General features: G+C 29.6%; 1 protein-coding gene across 1 annotated transcript in view; it reads left to right on the top strand.

Moving 5' to 3' along the window:
• The first annotated feature begins 1,238 nt into the window (after window positions 1–1,238).
• Window positions 1,239–16,253, top strand: part of Sulf1 (Extracellular sulfatase Sulf1) — a 69,453-nt gene continuing 54,438 nt past the window's right edge. The window contains exon 1 of the mRNA XM_021146621.4: window positions 1,239–1,416. The gene's annotated coding sequence lies outside the window, so the exon portion shown is untranslated. The remainder of the gene's footprint in view (window positions 1,417–16,253) is intronic.

The raw sequence follows: 16,253 nt of genomic DNA, 5'->3' as shown, positions 1-16,253 counted from the left end.
TTACACCTCGAAAAAAGAGTTTATACACTTTTCTAATTAAATTAATAAACCAGGAATTTTAAAAACTAATGTATCAAAAAACATTAATTTTCTCAATTGTTGTGTTTTGGACTTAACCGCATTGGCTTCTGAGCGACTCATATCCACTAAAAGTAAAAAAGGAAAAAAAAAAAAAAAAAAAAAAAAAAGAATTTTAAGAAGTATTAAGTATACTCTTTAAAAAAATTTTTTTTTGCAATAAATGATAAATAAATAATTTCCGTTATGTGCTACAGTTGTACCGTTTTATGTTGAAAAAATAAAGTGCTTAGCATTCAAAATAAATTAATACTTTAATAATAAAGCTGCCCATATATTCATGTTTATAATTTAAAAAAATAAAACAATAAATAAATTTAGTAAACAGTCAAAGAATTCTAAAATTAAATTTTCTTTAACATTAAACTGAACAAGTCACTCAGTCTAAAAAGATATTCAGTGAAAGAAATTACGTAAAATGAAATTTTTTTTTTTAAGAAACTAATTCTATGCCACATAATTCTGTATAGTTGTTTCAAATGAAAGGGACCCTGGTTTCCTTTAATCAGAAATAATCCGCGCTTCCATGGGCTAGTTTAGATTATTTTCTCTTTTTTTTCATAAACGAACAAAAAATAAGTAAAATAAAAAATAATAATGTTTGAGAATTTTTTTTTCTGCTTATGACGTTACCCATACATTATTCTAGGCTCCCATGAGTCCCGTGCAAAAATCTCTAACCTTAGATTTCAATCAATTGCTGTTTTGGACTGACAATTATTTTTGTGGTTTGGTTTTCCGTCAAACGATACAACGCATAATAATATTATATTTATATTCCAATTCTATCCAGAGAATAAAATATATCGTAATTTGGAATAAAATTTCTAGAATCAATTTTGTTTTCAACCATAATATTCAAACATAATTTAAATCACTGTGGTTTTTGTTAAAAGTATTATTAATTATATTTAAACAAAGTATATTTACTTAAAAAAAAATATTTGATACGTTTATAAAAATTATATTTACACACATTTAAAACTTGACCTTTTTTGAAAGATTTTTGTTGCAGGATTGATCTTTTGTAGAAAAAGAGCAGAAGAATGTTATTCGATATTTTTTATATGAATGATTTTCGAATTTAATTTTTATCAGTCTTAACGAGAGAAAAACTTCTCGCCAAAAAAGTGATAAGTATTCTTTATGGCAACCTTCAAATCATACTTCGAAAAATCGGAATAATGGCTTCTTCAAACGAAGAAGTGACTTTGCTAAGTGAAGTAGTTGAACCACCGGTTGGTTATGATGTCTGTAAATTATTCTCTTGTCTATTTCTAATCTTTGTTTCTGAGCTCATTATGATTTTTAGCAACAGCAGAGCTCTTTATTACCAAGGTATGTTCTAGTTTATTGCTGTTCTTAATTTAAGCTTAAACCTGTTATTAAACGGAGCTGCAATTTTGTCTTAAGTATTTTTATTGTTGCCGCATTTAAAAATTATGCATATGTTCCTTTGAATGATTTAACTTGAGCTAGTATATTTATTTTCTAAATTTTACCATGCACTTTTTTGATGATTAAAAATACTAGAGATCTAATGTATTAGATCTCATTTATTACCATTAAAATTCTGTGATAATTGGAAACTGTTTAGGCTTTAATTATTTATACCATTGTTGAAAATTTTATTTTATTTATAAAATGCAGATATGACAGTATGAATTGTTAATTAATCTAACAATTAATGCTATTCTAGATTTTATTTATAAAGTGCAGATAAATTAGTCTTAAATGTTACTTTAGTATAACAATGATATTATAGATTTCATTTATGAAGTACATATAGAATAGTATTAATTGATACTTTAGTATAAAATGCTATTCTACATTTTATTTATGAAGTACCGATAAAATAGTAATAATTGTTACTTTAGTATAACAATAATATTCAAGATTTCATTTATAAAGGGTATATAGTTAATTATTATTAATTGTTACTTCAGTCTAACAATGATATTATAGATTTCATTTATAAAGTACATATAGAATAGTATTAATTGATACTTTAGTATAAAATGCTATTCTATATTTTATTTATGAAGTACCGATAAAATAGTAGGATAATTGTTACTTTAGTATAACATATCCTAGATTTCATTTATAAAAATCATATAGAATAGAATTGTTACTTTAGTATAACAATGCTATTCTAGATCTTATTTAAAATGTACAGATAAAATAATATTAAATGTTTCAATATAACATTTAAAAAATGTTTTTTTTTTTTATTAAGCTTTACACTATTGAAAATACTTCAAATTTAAATGTTCTAAATCTGATCTTCCCTATAAAACTTGGATTTGTTTTGACTTGAACTAAAATGTTGTATTTTACCTCAGTTCATGATGTTGCTAAGCAAACAGACTGATTATAATCAAATTCTACATTTTTATTCTATCACTTAAATTAATAATTTATTTTCTTCTCCCTGTTATTTTAAGATGAGGCCAGATCATGAACATGTTATTTATTTTTTGTGGCATATTACAATGTTTTATTGCAAATTTAAATTCCTATGTGTAGCTAGCATTCAAAATTGAGAGATTTCCAATTTGTTTAATAAATTCTTTTTAGATAAAGTTGCCACAAACAGGGATGGTGCTTTATGTTTTTCGTCTTACCGTGCATGTTTTAAGTAGTAATTACAAGCATTTAAGTGTATTTTATTATTGATAAAGCATAAATATTCTAAGTAGTAAATACTTGCTGTAATTACTTTCATTTAGATCATATTTATAATGTATAGCATATTTTTAAGTGTTAATTTATAATAAAAATTAATTTGGGCAAAGGATTATATTTTGTAGCAAAAATTATAAATAAATATTTCTAGTTTTTTTTTCTTCAGAAGATTTACTTATAGTTGAAAAATTTTGACTATGCTATGCATACTTGAAAAATATTGCCAGTTAAATATTATATACATATTAGAAATATATTTAATAATAATCACTTCACTATACATACTGGAATAAAATATTACATCCCTGTCATTAGAATATGATTTCTATTAAAAAAAATTTATTACTTGACTATGACGTAGATGTTTGTACGTATCATATTGAAGTGATAAACAATATTATCCCTTCAATATGATGCATACAAGTATAAGAAAATATATCACACTTTTATATGATACCAACTGGAAGAGAAATAATATTGCTTAAATATGATACATACTGGAAAAATAGTATGTACTAGAAATCAATTGCATACTTATAAGGAGTAAAATGTACTATTCATGACCACACATTAGAAAAAATAGTGTAGTAACTTTCTCTAGAATATAATTGCATACTTAAATGAAGCGTGTGGTGATTAATAATTAAATTCAAAGAAAATAGTAAAACAGAAATTTCACGCTGATATTTCTTTTAAATTAAGTCATAACTTTTTCATTTTTGAATTTGGTATTCTTTCATTCTCATTCTTAATGTTCAAAAGTATTAAACATAGCATCTTATTTACCTGTTGCATTTAAATTTAGTTTATTATGATTCACGTTGCGTACCATAATTTGAACTTGATTATTTTGTATAATAATTGCGTACCATAACTTGATTATTTTGTATACACTTCAGTGCAAATTTGTTTATCACTCTCGGGCAGCATATTATTGACTGTTTCACACTCTTGTAAAGAGTTTCATTTGAATATGACATGATTTAGAAAAATAGCATAAATTTAAATTATACTACATATTTATGAATAATGTTACCTAGAAAATAGTAATTTATGTAATAATTTACCTAATAAATGTTAATTAAATTGCATATCACCATCACATCTGATCTAACACATAGCATATTAAGATCCTTTATATCAAATATTAAGAGCAAATTAAGGTATTGTTTCATACATGCTAAATTTTGAGAGTGCATTTAATGGCATTTGTAATTGCTTGCACCAAAACTGATCACAAGTGCAGAAATAGTTTGTTTCTATTTCATAGCAGCCAAGTCTACCGGATTTTGTCAGTTTCTCCTAGCCAAATTCTCCTAGTTTTTCATTGGAAATTCTCTAAAATTGAATAATTTTCCTAAAAAAAATCCCTATCGGAAAAGAATTTATACCCAATCTATTACTTGCCTGAATATTTAAATATATATTAATTATACATAATGAAGCCATAGTACATAACTTTTCAAGTATGTTTAATGACAATCATAACTGGAAAATATTGCTGTTTTTCTATTTTAAAGACTAAAAATCACTAAAATTCCCTATTTGTTAAATATTTAGCCCATTATGCAACAATTAACATGAAATTTATATTTCATAAAATCTTCTGGATTTTTTCCTATCCATGTTGGCAGTTATCATGAAATTGATATTATTTTGTAAAGTCTACCGGATTTTTCCCTATCCATGTTGGCAGCTATGCTAATTTATCGTTTGAATTTATAAGCATACAAATTAAAGTTTGAAGTTAGCTAAATAAGACTACAGAGTAGAGTATAGTGCAAAATCACATTTCCATTATTAAGTATGCACTTTGCACAGTTTAAACTATTATGTAATATTTTGATAATCGTAATTATGGAGATATTACACAATAAACTAACACAGTTACAAGCCTCATATTTTGTAAGCTTTTAGCTATTTCAATAACTAGTACAAACTGACTTTTTTCCCTAGTCCTTTATATCAATTCCTGATTATATGCACAACTTAAAAACTAATGAAAGAATTGATAAATCAAATGATTCATCAAAGTTCAAAATGATTGCAATTCTAAGCATGTATGGCCATTAAAAATTGCATGTTGCCAATTTTTATGCATTACAAAAATAAATACACTGGGGAACCGATTATCCGGAACGATCGGGACCATCGCTATTCCGGATAACTGATTTTTCCGGTTTTCTGAATCGCTACAAAAAGCCGTTTTTTTATTGTTAAACCCAACTAAAAAAAAATAATATTTGGAAATAATCCTAAAAAGAAGAAAAAACGATGAAGATACACTAATGATTATTTTCAAAATGATGGTTAGGTAAACATCTTTCTAAAAAGAACGAAAAATCCTAAAATCTTATGAGGAAAAAAAATTTTAAAAATGGCGAGAAAATTTATCGAAATTCGTTCCGGTTTTTTGGTTTTCCGGTTTTCTGATTTCCGGATAACGGGTTCCGTACTGTAATAAAAATTTTAAATTCATTGCTCAACGCATTTTTGTATATGCAAGATGTTTCCATTGTACATTTTCCGCAAACATCTTTCTTCTAATTATTATCATTTCTATAATTTTGATAATTAATATGATTTCTTCTAAGAATTTGTGCTGTCTTGATTGTTTCGACATTTTTATTGGTAAAAACTAACAATCAAAAATGATGTAAAGCTATCAAACTAAATTATAAGCTTACTTTCCAAAATATTTAGTATTTGTCACTTTTTCTTACACAAAAATACCAATCTAAAATGTTAGGTACTTTCTTGAAATTTGAATTCACAGTTATTCTGATTGAACTAACTACGCAACAGTCGCTGCTGAAATGTGCAACTAATCGAATGCAATCCGTTGAACAAGCATTACATCGTCATTTCTGATCCGTTAACCTTATATAAATTGTTCTTCCGGTCAAATGACCAGTTGTGGTAGAAATAAGTATAGGAGAAGTATTATTCGAAGCACAAAAAAAAAAAAGAATTGAATATTAACTGTATATAATCGTTAGAAAAAGCCATGAAGTCAAATGTGCAAAAACGATAGGAATAAGCGCATTTTCGATGCGAAAGTTCTTAAACGATCATTTGATCGGTTATATTACGTTTAGTGTTGAAAATGTTTACGTAACACAAAGTGTATCGTATCTTTTTTTTCTGCTTCTTTCATTTACTCCGAAAATTATTATTTTTATAGTCATAACAATTTTGAAGTAATCATGGATTCCTTCGTTCTTTTTGAAAACGTTTATCTTAAAAAATGTTTTTTAAAACTGGATTTAATACTTAAAGCCCCAGATTTCCATTCCTAAGGTCTTAACATTTTTTTCTTAAATTATTAGTTCAATACCCTTTTATTTTTTTTGCAATTTTTAAACGTCTCGAGAATTTGCTCATTTCATGGGACATGAAAGAATTATTTTCTTTTATTTGTTATCCATCGTTTTCTTCTATCAGGACCTACCTGTATTTTTCTTAACGCTGAGAATGAGTGGACTGTATTTCAAACCATCATTTCTGCAATAAATCTCTGCTCTTTTTGTGTTTATTTTAGCTTTATGTTAAATAATAATTTTTACTATGTTTTGATTACTTAGTTTCTTTATATTAATGTTTTAACCTTTTATCTGATAAGTCATAATAATATTTTAAAGAATATTAATTTTATCACGTTTACTATAGTGTGTTTCAGTACGTGGCTGATAAGCTTAAAGTTAAATGAACATGAAAAAAATTTTTTTTTTAACAAGTTCAAAAGGCAACTTCTACAGGGGAGGAAAAAATGTTAAAAAATGTGGTGCTCCAAAGCAGGTAATTTTTGTTTTAGTACTATAAACGATATTTTTTAAAGTAATGTGATGAAATTCCACTGAGCAGTTGTAACATCTTAAAAATTACTTTGGGATATGCGTTTAAAGAGGCAATGGAAGTACGAGCAATGCAGTAAAAAAAATCCCTTTATTTTTCTATTTTTTTTTTCAAGATGCAAAAGAAAAGAAGAATTTAGCATGATATTTGAAAAGTATTTGGGTAAAAATATTTGGAAATATATCATAAAATATTTGGGAAAAAAAATTATACTTCGAAAATTTGAAAAAGTTTGATTTGACTACAAAATATTTTTTTAAAATACATTCATTCTGTTTAAAATTTTACGGATGAATTAAACGTACATTTTGTTTTCATGCAAAATTATGTCTATTTAGAATGTTTAGAAAATATAGAATTGTTCTTTGTAGGTACAGTAGGGAACCGATTATCCGGAACGATCGGGACCATCGCTATTCCGGATAACTGATTTTTCCGGTTTTCTGTATCGCTACAAAAAGCCGTTTTTTTATTGTTAAACCCAACTAAAAAATAAAAAGTTTTGGAAATAATCTTAAAAAGAAGAAAAAACGATGAAGTAATACACTAATGATCATTTCCAAAATGATGGTAAGGTGAACATCTTTCATAAAAGAAAGAAAAATCCGAAAATCTTATGAGGAAGAAAAAAAATTTTTTTTTTTAAATGGCGGGAAAATTTATCGAATTTCGTTCCGGTTTTTTGGTTTTCCGGTTTTCTGATTTCCGGATAACGGGTTCTGTACTGTATTACCGTATTGGTCTTAGTCTTTTTCTTCTTGCCGTGCAGGAATCTAAAATGAAAAATGTTATACGTTGTAAAAATTGTTCTCGTCTTTAATGATGAATGCGAATTAGCTTTCATTATTAGATTTTATATAACTACTAATTAATAAAGATAAAAAGCAAATGACTTATAGTTGCATTTAAAGATGGCATGAGTGATAGTAAAATCAGAGAGATCAAAACATATTCTGTTAATTTCTAATAACGAACTGCAATTGGATATTTGTAACTCAAAAAAAAAAAAACCTGAGGCGATTATGCTTAACCATGTATTTTAAGCAGATTTAATTGGATACCTATAAGCGACGTCACGCTTGCGTGTCGAACCTGATTGGTCTCTGAATCGACACATGCCACGATTTACCTACAATGACGTCACTCGCGGCAATCCATATGTCAGTCGTAGATATGAATTTTCTATCATATTTAGAGATGGATGGTATTTATAGTGAAATATCGATATTTAAAAAAATATTCTCACAATGTGTTCTAAATTTCACTATAAATATCGAATAAACTCCATATCTATTATCGAATTTTACGATAAATATCGATTATGAGGTAATCTGCTACGATAATGTTGCAATCAGCTTAGGTGACGATAAACTGGATAAGCTAATATCTCGAGTATTTGCGATTACGGTAATTGTTGAATATGATAATATTGCGGTTTATATTAAGAACTTCAAATCAACTGTTTTGTTGATATTGCGAGTATTGTTGATAACGAAATTTATCTACACTCATTATTGTGATTGTTTGAGTGAATTCATTTAAGTAAGGTAACGAAAATATTGACCAAAGCAAAAGATGTAAATAAATTATTTTGAAAAAAATATCATTTGTAGTGAAACATCGATATTTTCTGACTTCATATCGCAATGCACCTCAAAAAATGTAAAACTTCTCTAAGGTTGAGAAAAGGGTGTATTTTTTGCTTGTCCTCCTATAGTTTAATATATTGAATAATATTTAAATTTCTTGATCACAATCGAAAGTCAAGGTTACATGCGGTTGAGTGTTCATACCCTTTTTTTCCCTACTTGAATCCGATTTGATCAATGGCTAGATTAGCGGATGCATCATATATTATATTTTACAAGGAGTGGCTTTAAATTTAAGATAATAGCTGATGAATATGTTTGGGTGAACTGAGCCTGATTTCCACTCAGTGAATCTCACGCAACTGCTTTTATGTCTCACAGACCCCTTTGAGTTTTTAAATTTTTAGTCTCTCTCTATTTTCTCTTAGAAATCAGGCTCCATCCACTGTTCGCTAATACCCGAAATTGACTTCGCACTTCCTTTCCTCGCTGTTAATCTTGTTAAACACGCCAGATTTTATACTTTAATGTCTCTTTAATGACTTTTCAAAATCCTCAAAAATGCCCTTAAAATAAAATCATAGTGACGATAATATTATAAAAATAGTTTTGTCAACTTTGAGCAAAAATATATGCGAAAGTGAAAATCAACTAAAATGCGCCCACGTTATAAGAAATGGAGCTGTACGTCAAATTTTAGAGATAAAAAAATGAAAATAACAAAAAAGTAAACCAAAATTAAAGAAATACATCAAAAATCACATTTAATGAAGAGGGAAATAAAGAGAAGCAAAAGCCCTAAACCCAGAAGATGCCCCCCCTCCCCAAAAAAAAAAGAAACCCACCAACAGAATGAAAAGCCCCGATAAGGCAAAAAGTACAAAAATGCAAATTTCTTCAAAATCCAGCTCTAATTTATTATAGAGAGCCTCTAATGATTAATATAAGGAAATTATTAGAGGTAATTGCTCACCAAACCTTTTTTCTTTATTTTATTATTTATTTTTTCAAATTGCCTCGCGATAGACTCTCGTCTCCATAGATTAAAGATAATTCAGAATCACGCTGAAATTGAATTCAAAGAATAATACACATATAGAATTATTATTTTCAAGAATGATATGCAACTTACCGCAGATGACGTCGATTGTGCGTCACAATGACGAGAGTGTAAGAGGTAAGGGCTATGTAAGGTATGTTGGCGAGGACTATGTAAGGTAAGTTGACAAGGGAGTAAAATTGTTCACAAGCGTTCTATAAGTCGCTTAGTGTCAGATTTATGACAGAGAGGACGCTTGTGGATGATTTTTTACTCTGTAGAATTATCGATCCCCTGGAATGTGGACGTACTCTTTCGAGGAACTTGGCATTGCCTTGAGTGTCATTTTTAGGCTTAAGCAACGATTCCAAGATGATGAAAATGTCAGTAGATGTCGCCTCTAAGTTGCAACCCCGAATAAAGACCGGTATTTGACAGTTACTGCCCAAAGCAGACGGAACTCAGCATTTGTCCTGTCTCGTCAGTTTTTTCCAGGCACGTTAACTAAAGTTTCAAGGCAAGCCGCGTACGAACATGTGGGAAATAGTGGTCTATATGCTCCCAATCCTGTCATATGTGTTCCACTCTCGGCAACTAACTGACAGTACAGGATTGAACATTTGGTACAAATCTGCATGTTCAAAGCGTGCGCAGGATTTGTGTTAATGAATGACAATACTCCTCGTCACCGAGCTAACATTGTAAGCGAATTCCTTTAATCTGAGGGTATCATCAATTGCAATCGCCAACATTTTCACTTGACTTGAATCGATAGAGCATGTGTGAGACTTTTTTTGCAGTTGCAAGCCCGTCATCCACCACCTACATGCGTTCCGGAACTTCGGCGACAAAGCTTGCTTAAAAGAGTAATCTCTCTCAAGATCAGTTCGATAATTTGATACTCCGCTGCCTATGTGTTGCACGGACAGTATTTGGGGGAAATTTCCATATCTTGATCTGTGGCTGAATTATCGCAAAGTCTTGAAAACTTCCGGGTAGTGGCTCGCGAGAAACTAAAAGTAAAAAAACATCACAGAAAGGCACCTATACTCGAAAGGTATAACTCGTAGTCTCCCCCGGGCAAACATCTACGTGTTTTTTTAAAATTAAAAATTGCAAGTTTGATATCTATTTGGTGTTTTGGCAATCGTAGTTGGCTCGACAGATCACGATTCGGAAACATCCCCCAGTATTTCATTGCGTGGTCGATTTTAACAATCATAGGAACCATGTAAAACTAAGTTTTTGTGAGGGAGATATATTTTATATTTGTTCCAGAGAGCAAAAATTGTTGTTTTTATGAATGGTATCACACTGCCACCATCTTTCTTTCTTTTTTATATTAACCGGAGCTGGCATTATCTTTAATTTATGGACATACGGAATACCAAAGAGTCAAGCAAGATATTGGAATGGATTGATATTCGTTAATAAAAAAAAATAAATTGATCATCAGTTCTTTGTGTTTATGTGTAAACCAGGGCTTTTATTAAACTATTAATTGACCAGAATTTTGATTCAGCAATTACGTATGTGAAATTGGCCGGAATTTTTTTCCTCTACCTAAATTTCAAACCGTTTTTAAAAAATTATTTTGCATTCGATGCGTTAATATATTAAATTGCTGGCCAATATCTCTTTGAGTTTTGAATCATTTTCTCAAAAAAAAGTTTGCTTCGATTTGAAATGTATTAAGTTATCACTGTGTCAAAAAAGTTGCCTAATTTTTGACACAGAATCTGACAACGTCTGAACCTTTTTTTAAATTAATAAAAAAAAATTAAATGGAAAAGCAGGCTCTGGCAGACGAAATGGAGTGAATGTAATAGGCTTAAGCCCACAATTGTCCTTTCTTTTGTCTGGTAAAACTTGCAATGAGGCTTACAGTTTCTAGCTAGTCCAGATTTATAGCTAGCTGCTCCTGCATGGCTGTGTGGAAACTCACTTTTTTATTATTAATACAAGGCCTAATTCTTAATTGCTTAATTAATAGTAAAATTTTATTTAAAAATGGAGTAGGTTTCTATCTTTAAAGCTTTTATGTTTTAAAAAGTCGTAAAATTGCATACTCAAGTATGCAATTTTACGACTTTTTAAAACATAAAGATTTTGGCTTTTATAATAGAAGCGGGCAATTAACGAGTTTCAACAATTCACATCTACGTGTTTTGTGTAAATTACAAAGACTTTATTACGAGTATTCTTATGCAATATGTATATGGTATATGAAATAATTGAATCCAGTCAGCTCTTCATTTTTGTAATTAATTTTTTCAAACGTCTTTGAGTCTTTTATAGAGTCATAATAAATTCTGGCAATCAAAATCGTTCTAATTCGGATACTAAGACTGAGGGGCACTGGTTGAAAGGCCTGTTAGAAAGAACATAGCTGGCATAACTTTTTTTCTTTTCTTTTATGTTCCATCTTTTCTATTATTCTCTCTTTATTTATTGTTGAGAAGTATGATGTACGATGCTTTGCCAAGAAGTAAAGCTCAGTTTAATCCTATTATACCGGTTACGTAATTTTTATTCTATTTTTAAACATGTTCTAGTTTTAATTGTGATGTTATCTACCGAACACTCATTAGGATGTTACTCCCTTTTCCGAAACTAGTTTTTTTTATTTTTTATTATTAAAATATTTTTTACTACGTAACTGTTTATTATAAAAACTGAATTCCAATGTCCTGCAGCTTTGAGTCAGTCTACTATAGTGAAGAGGTAATTTTTTTAAAACTTGTATAAAAATTAAAATTAAAAATAATTATCCTTTTTAATTTAATTCCAATCCCAAGTTAATTTAATCATCATTTTTAATTTATAAATATTCATTGTGAATAAAAAAATTTTAAATCAATAATTCATTTTAAATTAAAAATAATTATCCTTTTTAATTTAATTCCAATCCTTAGTTAATTTAATCATCATTTTTAATTTATGAATATTCATTGTAAATAAAAAATTTTAAATTAATAATTTTAAATCAATAATTAATTTTAAATTAAAAATAATGATCCTTTTTAATTTAATCTAATCCTAAGTTAATTTAATCATCCTTTTTATAATAAATATTTTGCATGATAAAAATAATTATCCTTTTTAATTTAATCCAATCCTAAGTTAAATTAATCATCATTTATAAAATAAATATTTTGTATATTAAAAAGAATTATCCTTTTTAATTTAATCCAATTCTAAGTTAATTTAATCAAATCCTTTTTAAATGTATCGCCGTTTTTAATTACAGTGTTTAAAATTGTGTTTTCTGAAATGGAGATTTTTTTTTTTAGTGTATTTGTTCAAGATTTTTAATCGAAGTAAATTTACAAATTATTTCATTATGGTTCATATCTTGACCTCTTATTGTCTGTGTCTTGTTGCCCTGATTCTCAGTTCTTAAAAATGACTTTAAAGTTCAGAATTTATCGCAGGCGTGTAATTAAGTTATTGTTCATTTATATAAAAACAGTATAATTTCGAGTCTATGTTAGTCAAGATATTTATTTTTTGGAACCCTTCTGATAGAAAATGGTTGATCACGCCAAGAACCTTTTAACTAATTAACTTAAAATGCAGTGAAAAAATAAAATTCCGACCATTTGCTGTTGTCTTACGTGCAAGGGAAGTTACGTTAATTATTTTATGGCTCTGCGAGTGTATCGGATTTAAATAGAATTGTGTATAAAACAATGTTAACTTTCAAGTTCAAAATTGTAAAATTTATATTGTTAGGTTACAGTAAGAAAAAAAAAATGAAATTTTTTTTTATCATTTTGAACTTCGGAAAAAAAAAAGTTTCTCATGTTATATACCTTCTTACTATAGCTCGGTATTTTTCTGACTTTTATTATAATGCTCTCGCGTGCCTATTATTGAATTGTGTTTAAAAAAAATACTGTAGTGTTCTGCATATTTCTTAGTTTCGCTTTAAACTTTTAGTATAATGTTCTCTTATTCCTAAAAATACAGATCTCTGTACGTTTCAGACTTTACTTTTATTATAATACTCTCGCGTGCTTATTTTTTTTATAACCTTCGTTGAACAGCCGACCCAATTTTTGGGTTTACGACTACTAATGTTCAACTTCGTAGCCTTGTCATTTTGAACCCAATCCAGAAGACAAGGGAACTCCTGGATCAAGTGTTGGGAAAAATTTGCCTTCTTGGAGGACTTTCAGATGGAACTAACTAGCATTTGTGTTACATGGAGAGGAAGACCACGAGAACCTCCCACGGTTAGTCTGGCGGCAAGGGGACTCTAACCCATGATCCGTATACCGTTGAGGTGCAAGCCGGATGCGGAATTCGTATCGACCAACCATCGCCGGGATCGAACCCGGTTCTCCTCACTGGAAGGCGAAAGCTCTATCCCTTGAGCCATCGTGGCTCTCGCATGCTTGTTTATTATTATTATTATTATTTTATATCCGTCGTTGAACAGCTGACCCAATTTTGGGTTTACGACTACTAATGTTCAACTCCATAGCCCTGTAATTTTGAACCAATCCAGAAGACAAGGAAACTCCTGGATCAGTACCCCCAGAGGTATTGATTTATTATGGAAACATGGGGAACTTTGCGACTCGACAGATTTAACGTGCATCAGTCACCATTTACTACTCGGGGATTCTTCGACCGGTCTGGGATCGAACCCACGAACTCTTGGACATGGGCCCAGTGCCCTACCAACCAGGCTATCCCGGCCCTATGCTTGTTTATTTGTAAATTTTTTTTAATACTGCTGAGCTCTGCATATTTTTTTAGTTTCACCTTAAACTTTTAGTAGTATAATGTTCTCTCACTCATACTGTTGAATTGCGTGTTAAAAAAAAAGTACAGATCACTGTACGTTTCTGACTTTAAATTATAGTACAATACTCGCGCATGCTTATTATTGAATTTTTTTTTAAATACACTGCAGAGCTCTGCATATTTCTTAGTCTTGCCTAAAGCTTTTAATATAATGTTCTCTCATGTCTACTATTAAATTATGTAAAAAGAAAAAAAGGAAAGAGATTCGAAACTTTCACGGTGTTAGGTGGCATTCTTTTTTCGTTGTACCTCGTAATAGATATTATCCCTAAATCACAGCGTAACATAATAACTACTGAATTTACTAAATCCCAGAGCCAACACTCGAGAAATTAAATCCAGAAATGTTTTTCCTTTTATGCAGAGTGATTGCATAGTTCGTTAACTTCCTCATTAAATTTCCACCAACACTTATCTTCTCCTAATGTATTTCGGGGAAAGATGTCGAATTTTCAGAATACATGCCTGTAAGCGATTTGAAGTGTTTCTCGGAATGTTGCTACTAACAATCAAAATATATTCATTTTGTCACATGTTTTTAGATAAATAGATAATGCGCTTGATATTAAGAAGTGTCACTAATTTCATAGTAAACCACAAAGATTTCTTATTTTTTGAATTGCTGGAAATTCAGTGACCTAAAGCTGTGTTTTGAAGGCTCCTTCGCCATATGAAATGATGCTTTTGCGATTAATAAGCTATTTTCATAGCTGCTGTCAGTTTACTATAGTTAATCATGACGGATAGGACAAGTTTAACCTATCTAAAGCCAGCGCTCTTTATGCTTAATCTGAAAATGGCGCAAAATGTCAGTATGGAAAAAAAAGCCACAGTTTTAAAAGTGTTAGTGGTCTAATTTTTAAATATTTAAAAACTTAATCCGACTCAGCGTTTATCTGGGCTCGTAAAAGGTTCCAAACTATGAGTATCAGGAGATGAGTTTCCTGATACTCCTAGTTTCGAAGCATTATGGTTGAGTCCACCACTTCGAAGCATTACGGTTGAGTCCTAAAACGTGAAGACCCTATCATTAGATCAAATAAAATTTATTTTATGATTGATTTGTTAATATGCACAAATTACATCTGAGTAATATATTTTTAATTATGAAAATTAATGTAAATCTAATTATTTTTTAGTAATTTGTGAAACTTCAGTTTTTTTTTTAAATTTATTTAGTGAAAATTTGAGAAATCCAATGTTTAAGCAATTGCTATTAAAGTTAAGTTTAAACTTATGTGGTTGATTTGAGTGCCTATTATTATTCTAACTTGACAATTTGAGAAAATATATTTAAAAAAAGTGAATATAGAAACTTGAACGGAGAACCTGGAAATTCTAGAAAAGTGAAGTAAATTTCATACAGAAATTTGGCAAAAACCCTGTGCCGCTGCGTATTTTCATTGTCTGATATGAAATTTTTTCAATAAACAATCAAAAGTATACTTCATATTAAAATGTATAGATGTGTATAATAATGTTTTAAAAATATTCGGGCGCTATTAAAGGCAGGTTGGTAACTAAATTTCTTAGAATTTTTTTTTAACAGTCCGAAATATCATGATACTCCACTATACATAACTATTACAAATTTTACATTTACTGGATTGAAATAAACGGCCGTAATTTTTCTTGTGAGTTTTTAAAAACTGCAGAAATTAAATCCGATGTTGTTGTCGGCCATTAAGGCAGAGGAGGTGCCATCCATAGCCAAGAATTCGACTTCCGCCACACTCATAGGTCACATCCGTTTATAGGGCGGAGCCATTCATACATCCATTCATTCACAGATCGTAATTTTGACCTGAACCAGAGAGCGATCAATCTCCAATTCAGTACCCCCTGAGATATTGCTTTGTTATGGGAACACGGCGGACTTTGTATTCCGACAGATTTAACGTGCACAAGTCACCATTTACTACACGGGAAGTGTTCGGCCGATTGGATTCGAACTCCCGTTCTCATAAACGTGAGTCTAACGCACTGTCAACCAGGGCCATTGAATCAGATGTTTGTCGTTATTAATGTTGTAATTAGTCAATTTTGATGCTTTTACTTTTATTATACTTTCAAATTTGCAGTCTAAATATATGATGAATGTATTTTTAATTTTGTACTTAAACAGCCTGTGGGGATAATAACGACTTTAGTGTCACCGATGGCCTTCTGGTTAGTTATTAGTACCACTGTGT

This window comes from Parasteatoda tepidariorum, chromosome 4 (genome assembly GCF_982258835.1).
Source record: "Parasteatoda tepidariorum strain Cologne lab strain chromosome 4, Ptep-v5.0, whole genome shotgun sequence".
NCBI lineage: Eukaryota > Metazoa > Arthropoda > Arachnida > Araneae > Theridiidae > Parasteatoda > Parasteatoda tepidariorum.
Note: the sequence above shows the minus strand (reverse complement) of the source record. Positions and strands in the feature narration are given on the sequence as shown.